General features: G+C 51.5%; 1 pseudogene; it reads left to right on the forward strand.

Annotated features, from left to right (window-relative positions):
- The first annotated feature begins 2,489 nt into the window (after positions 1–2,489).
- Positions 2,490–4,285, forward strand: LOC118674820 (annotated as a pseudogene).
- The last annotated feature ends 2,346 nt before the right edge of the window (positions 4,286–6,631 follow it).

Genomic DNA, 6,631 nt, shown 5'->3' on the forward strand with positions numbered 1-6,631 from the left:
CTCTGAGATCCGTCAGTCTGTTCCATGTATCCATGCCTCTGGTTCTATTTTTTTCATCCGTTTGTTTTGTTTATTAGATTCCACATATAAGTGAGATCATATGGCATTTGTCTTTCTCTGTCTGGCTTATTTCACTTAGCATCATAATTTCCAGGTGCATCCATGCTGTCACAAAAGGTAAGAATGCCTTCTTTTTTACATCTACATAGTATTCCATTGTGTAAATGTACCAGTTTTTTTATCCACTCATCTACTGATGGGCACTTGAGCTGTTTCCAGATCTTGGCTATCCTACATAATAAAAGAGTAATATGCAAATTAACCCTCACTCCATCACAAAGATGGCGGCAGCCATGGAGCTAGAGCGAGCAGGAGGCTTGGGTTGCCCCTGGCGATGGAGGAAGCCAAGCTTCCTGCCTGCCCTGGCCAACCTTGAGCTCCACTCAAGGCTACAAAGTTTCAATTATAGAAGATAAATAACCCCCAGATACCTGCTTCCAGCCATGGCCTCCACTCAAGGAAGTGCTGGGTTGCCAGGAAGCTTCTAGCCAGACCAAGGCTACAAAGTTTCAATTATAGAAGATAAATAAATCCCAGATACCTGCTTCTAGCCCATGGGCATGGCCAGCCTGAAAATGGCCATCAGCCCCTCACCCAAGCTGGCCAGGCACTCCAGTAGGGAGCCCCACTCTGAAGGGGCTGTGGCCAGCCTGGAAACAGCCCTCAGCCCTTCACCCAGGCAGGCTTGGCACCCCAGTAGGGACCTCCACCCTGAAGGGGGTGTGGCCAGCCTACAAACAGCCATCAGCCCCTTACCCAGGCTGGCCAGGAACCCCAGCGGGACCCCCACCCTTCAGGGCAAACCAGCCAGCCCCCACCCGTGCACCAGGCCTCTATCCTATATAATAAAAGGGTAATATGCAAATTGACCCTAACAGCAGAAAGACTGGGAATGACTGGTCACTATGACACACACTGACCACCAGGGGGCAGATGCTCAATGCAGGAGCTGCCCCCTGGTGGTCAGTGCGCTCCCACAGGGGGAGCTCTGCTCAGCCACAAGCCAGGCTGATGGCTGCCAGCACAGTGGTGGTAGTGGGAGGCTCTTCCGCCTCAGCAGCACTAAGGATGTCCAACTGCAGTTTAGGCCAGCTCCCCGCTGGCAAGTGGACATCCCCCGAGGGCTCCCGGGCTGCCAGAGGGATGTCTGACTGACAGCTTAAGCCCGATCCCCTGGGGAACGGGCCTAAGCCAGTAGGTGGACATCCCTCAAGGGGTCCCAGACTGCGAGAGGGCACAGGCCAGGCTGAGTGACCCCTCCCCGCCACGAGTACACAAATTTTTGTGCACTGGGCCTCTAGTTGTAAATAACACAGCTATGAACATAGGGGTAGGTACATTCTTTCTGATTGGTGTTTTGGGATTATTAGGATATATTCCCAGAAGTGGGATCACTGGGTCAGTTCCACTTTTGGTTTTTGGGGGTTTTTTTGAGGAAACTCCATACTGTTTTCCACAGTGGCTGCACCAGTCTGTATTCCCACCAACAGTGCATGAGGCTTCCACTTTCTCCATGTCCTCTCCAGCACTTGTTGTTTGTTGATTCACTGCCATTTGTTGATTTGTAGTCATTCTGGCAGGTGTGAGGTGATATCTCATTGTGGTTTTAATTTTCATCTCTCTCATGATTAGTGACAGTGAGCATTTTTTCATATGTCTATTGGCTATCTGTATGTCCACTTTGGAGAAGTGTCTATTCAGGTCCTTTGCCCATTTTTTAATTGGATGGTTTGTTTTCTTGGTGTTGAGTTGTATACGTTCTTTATATATTTTGGAAATTAACCCCTCATCATGTATCATTGGCAAATATGTTCTCCCATACAGTGTGTTCCATTGGTGATTTCCTTTGCTGTGCAGTAGCTTTTTATTTTGATGTAGTCCCATTTTTATGTTTTGCTTTGTTTCCCTTGCCCTAGGAGATATATTGGCAAAAATATTGCTACAAGAGATGAGATTTTACTGCCTATGTTTTCTTCTGTGATATTTATGGTTTTGCAACTTACACTTAAGCCTTTTATCCATTTTGAATTTATTCTTGTGTACGGTGTAAGTTGGTGGTCTAGTTTCATTTTTTGCATGTACCTGCCCAATTTTCCCAGCACCATTTATTGAAGAGACTGTCTTTACTCCATTGTATGCTCTTGCCTCCTTTGTCAAATATTAATTGACCATAGAGACATGGGTTGATTTCTGGGTGCTCTGTTTTGTTCCACTGATCTATATGCCTGTTCTTCTGCCAGTACCAAGCTGTTTTGATTACAATGACCTTGTAGTATAGTTTGGTATCAGCTATTGAGATATCTCCAACTTTGTTTTTCATTCTCAAGATTACTGAGACTATTCAGGGTCTTTTTTGGCTCCATATAAATTTTTGGAATATTTTTTGTAAGTTCTATGAAATATGCCATTGGTATTTTAATAGGACCTGAGTGCCATGGCGGGTCCCCGTGCGCCTTGTCACCGTGGACGGGGGTGGGGGGTGAGGGGGGGGGGCTCTGGTGGAGGTGACAGAGCACATTGGTGTGAGTCAGCCATCGCCCAGGTCCTGCAGGTGTCTGAGGCCTGTCACGCCATGTTTGTGACAGGCAAAGAGAGCCGGGGCGCTCGAGGGGTGCGGGTGGACTTCTGGTGGCGCTGGCTGCGGGCCTTCCTGTGGCTGATGGTGTGGGCCCCGCTGCTTCCCCTGCGCATCCAGCTGACGGACACCACCCTGGAGCAGGTCCGCGGCTGGAGGGTGCCCCGCCCGGCGGAGGGGGCGCCGGAGGCCGAGGCAGAGGCAGGGGAGGAGGCGGAGCGGCGGGCCGGGGCTGTCGCCTGAAGTACCAGCGGGAGGGCGTGCGCTTCCTCGTCCCCCTTGCGGCCCACCCGCTGGACGGCGGCCGCCTCACCCACCTGCTCGGCCCCGACTGGCTGCTGGACGTGTCCCACCTCGTGGCGCCGCACGTCCGTGTGCAGGACCCCCGCGTGGCGTCGCTGGAGGACGGCCGGGTGCTGGTGGGCCTGGAGCCCGGGGTCACCTCCATCGAGGTGCGGTGCCCACTGTCTGACTCCATCCTGGGGGAGCAGGCGCTGGCCGTGACAGATGACAAGGTCTCGGTGCTGGAGCTGCGGGTGCAGCCGGTCATGGGCCTATCACTGGCCCTGAGCCGGGGCGCCGCCCACCCCGGGGAGGTCACAGCCACGTGCTGGGCGCAGTCTGCCCTTCCCGCCCCAAAGCAGGTGACAGCTGGGGACCAGGGGGCTACGGAGGTGGCCCTGTCCCTGTGGCTGTCCTTCTCCGACCACACCCAGGCCCCCGCCGAGCTCTACCACCACCAGGACCTGGGACTCTCCGTCTCAGCCGAGGAGCCCAGCGACGCCTGCCAGCCGAGGGGCGGGGTGCCCGGCACGGGGTGGTGGTGAGCAGGGCGGGCACTGAGGCGCTGACTCTGCACGTGTCTCTGCACCCGCCGGAGCCCTGCTGCCGGGGCCGCCACCGCGTGCCCCTGGCCTCTGGCACCGCTTGGCTCGGGCTGCCTCCGGCTCCCACCCTGGCCCCTGCCCTGCCGTCTAGTCCTGCCTGGACGCACCAGCCACGGAGGCCAGTGTGGGGGGCAGCGGGCGTGTGAGGGGCAAGTTTGAGCGGACAGAAGAGGCCGGGCAGGAGGAGGAGGCAGAAGCGAGGGAGGAGGAGGGGGAAGAGGAGGAGATGGTCCCCGCCCCTCAGCGGGTCACCAACCTGGAGCTGGGCATGTACGCCCTGCTGGGCATCTTCTGCCTGGCCATCCTCATCTTCCTGGTCAAAGGGTGGTGTTTGTGCTTCGCTACCAGCTCAAAGGAGCCCCCCGACAGCGCCCCGGACCCCGCCTCCCCGCAGCCCCACAACTGCATGTGGCTGGGCACCGACCAGGAGGACCTGGGCCGCCAGCTAGACCGGCAGCCGCCTGGCCCCATCAAGGGGGGGGGGGGGGGCTGCCCCTGCGAGAGCGGGGCGGGGAGACCCTGACCCCGGCACCCCCAGCACCCTGGCCCGGAAAGAAGCTGGGGGGTGCCAGAAGCGTGTAGAGTTCATGACGTTCGCGCCAGCGCCCTCAGCCCAGCTGCCGGAGGAGCCTGTGGCAGCCCCTGCCGTGCAGTTCACCCTGGTGGCGGCGAGGAGGACATCCGCTGGTTGTGTGAGGACATGGGGCTGAGGGACCCCGAGGAGCTCCGCAGCTACATGGAGAGGATCCGGGGCAGCTCCTGAGCCCCCTGGCCTCCTGGCCCAGCCCGCCAGGCAAGCGGCCTACTGCTCCTCCTTTGGTGCTTACTGGCCCAGTCCCCACCTGGCCCCTCACCAGCCCCGCCCAAGCCCCTGCTCTGCTCCTGGCCATGGACCAGGGTCTCGAGGAGGGGCTCACCCCCCTTATTTATGGGAATTGTTTCATCTGATGTTGGTACAGAATAAATGAAGAGGGAGCGCCCCCCCCCCAAAAAAATGGAAAAAAACAACAACCAAAAAACATAACCCATTTATATGCTGTCTACAAGAGACCCACCTCAGAACAAAGAACTCACACAGACTGAAAGTGAAGGGATGGAAAAAACTTTTTCAGCCAAATGGAAATGAAAAAAAACCCCTGGGGTAGCTGTGGAGAGTGGCTACAGCAATTGGACAGTTTCAAGTATCGGACTAATAAGAGGGCATGGTCTTCTCGTGGCAAAGCCATGTGCAGGTCCCAGCTTGGAGGGCAAAGTCCTCCCAGCATAATTTTAGCCAAAGGCTATAGTTGTAAGTTTACCTTATGGTCCGAACCTGTGATCCCAGGTGGCTGAGTGATGTAGGCTGTTAGAGGTGCAGCAAGTGCTGCCAAAACAAAGCTTGATAGAGTTCTCAGGTGCATGTAATTAGTAGATTCAAAACTCATGAGAACATGTAAACATCTTTACCACGCCCTTGCTTTGCCTCGTGGGATCTGACTATAAAATAAAGACTCAGCTTGAAGGCTGTGGCACTGTCTCTCCATCCAAGAACAGTGTCCCAACTGGCCCCAACTGTATTCTCTTATCTGTCTTCCTTAATCCTTCACCACCCCTGCTCAATTTCACCTCTGGCTGTGCTGGACATAGTTCATATGGCACCCAACGTGGAACCTAAGTACAGGGGAATTATAATTGTAAGGTGAAAGGACACTCCAGTGAAGCACATGCAGAAAGTGAAAGTAGGGTGGGGAGTGAGGTTTGGTAGCAGCTGGGTGTAAAACATGGGAAATTCAGGATCTCAGGAAAGGGATCTCTAAAACAATACTCAAAGAAGCATAATTTAAGCAATTCTTAAATTTCTTAAGTTTTGCTAAGGACTGTAAAGCAAAAAATGGAAGTCCTGGTCAGCAGGATGCTTAAAGCTAAGCCAGGGCATTTTGCTAAGTACTGTAAAGCTAAAAATGGAAGTCAAAAGGACTGAAATGTAAATAGCAAAGGTGCTAACTGAGATATTGCTTAACATTAAAATTTTAACCTTTATAACAAAGAAACAGTAGGTGACATAAGTAGAACATAATTGTCATTTAAAGAAAGTTAGAGATAGCTAAACTATATATTAAATGCCATATTTAAAAGAGAAAATTGAAGGTGATTTAAGAGAGGCCTTCAAATACATGGCACAGGAAAGATTGCGTTATTTGAAGCCGAATTACTCTTAATGGCATTATTAGCTCAAGATGGGCAATTGTTAATTTAGAAGTCGTAGGATAAAATTTTGGAGTAGGATATACAAATTAAGTAGAAAATAAGGTATAGATTAAGTAGAAAAGTAGAAGATAAAAAATAAGATACAGATTAAGTAGAAAACTAGACGTAGAAGATAGTACAGGGACAAAATCAAGGAGAAAATTAAATTTTTAATAAGTTATATGCTTATGAGCACTGGACCTCATGAGGCTTTGCAGGCTCAGTTCAAGTGTAAAAGTTATAAAGGTTGCAACCCAGGGAAGTTTAAACAAAGGCCAGCCAAGCCTGCCTATAATTAACAAACCATTATCTTCCCCACCTGAGGCAAAGCAGGAGGGGAAGGAAAAAACTTTAAATTGGGTATATTTGACAACTTTTCCAAATGTAATATTTCAAGAATTTAACTGAGAGATAGCTTTGTGACATCTCAAGGGCCCTGAGATGACACGAAGATCTACTTTCTCCCTAAAAGAAATATTTTTTGGACAATGGTTTAGACCAGAGCCAGTAATGATGTGGGGCAGAGGTTATGTTTGTATCTTTACCCAGAGAAGCTCCTTGTCCCTCTGTTCAAAAGACAGGGTTGCTCTGATGATAGCGATGTGGAAGAAGATAACAAAGGCTACACAAGGGGCTGAGGTGCCAACATGGAATCAGCTAAAGAAGTTGACGACTGAGGCCCAGCAGCTGGTAGAAAAGCAAGGAGTGGAAGCTACTCTTTCAGCCATGTTTCTGGCTATGCTAGCATTGGTGAGCTGCCAGTTTTTTGTAAAGTCTTGCACAGCCAAATCCGATGACTCTGAGTAGATATACACCAGCAGCAAAAGAAACTATAACATATCTGTGGTTTGGTTTCTCTCTTGTTGCTGTGTTGTATTGACAT

The sequence above is a fragment of the Myotis myotis genome, unplaced genomic scaffold (genome assembly GCF_014108235.1).
Source record: "Myotis myotis isolate mMyoMyo1 unplaced genomic scaffold, mMyoMyo1.p scaffold_m19_p_19, whole genome shotgun sequence".
NCBI classification, from domain to species: domain Eukaryota; kingdom Metazoa; phylum Chordata; class Mammalia; order Chiroptera; family Vespertilionidae; genus Myotis; species Myotis myotis.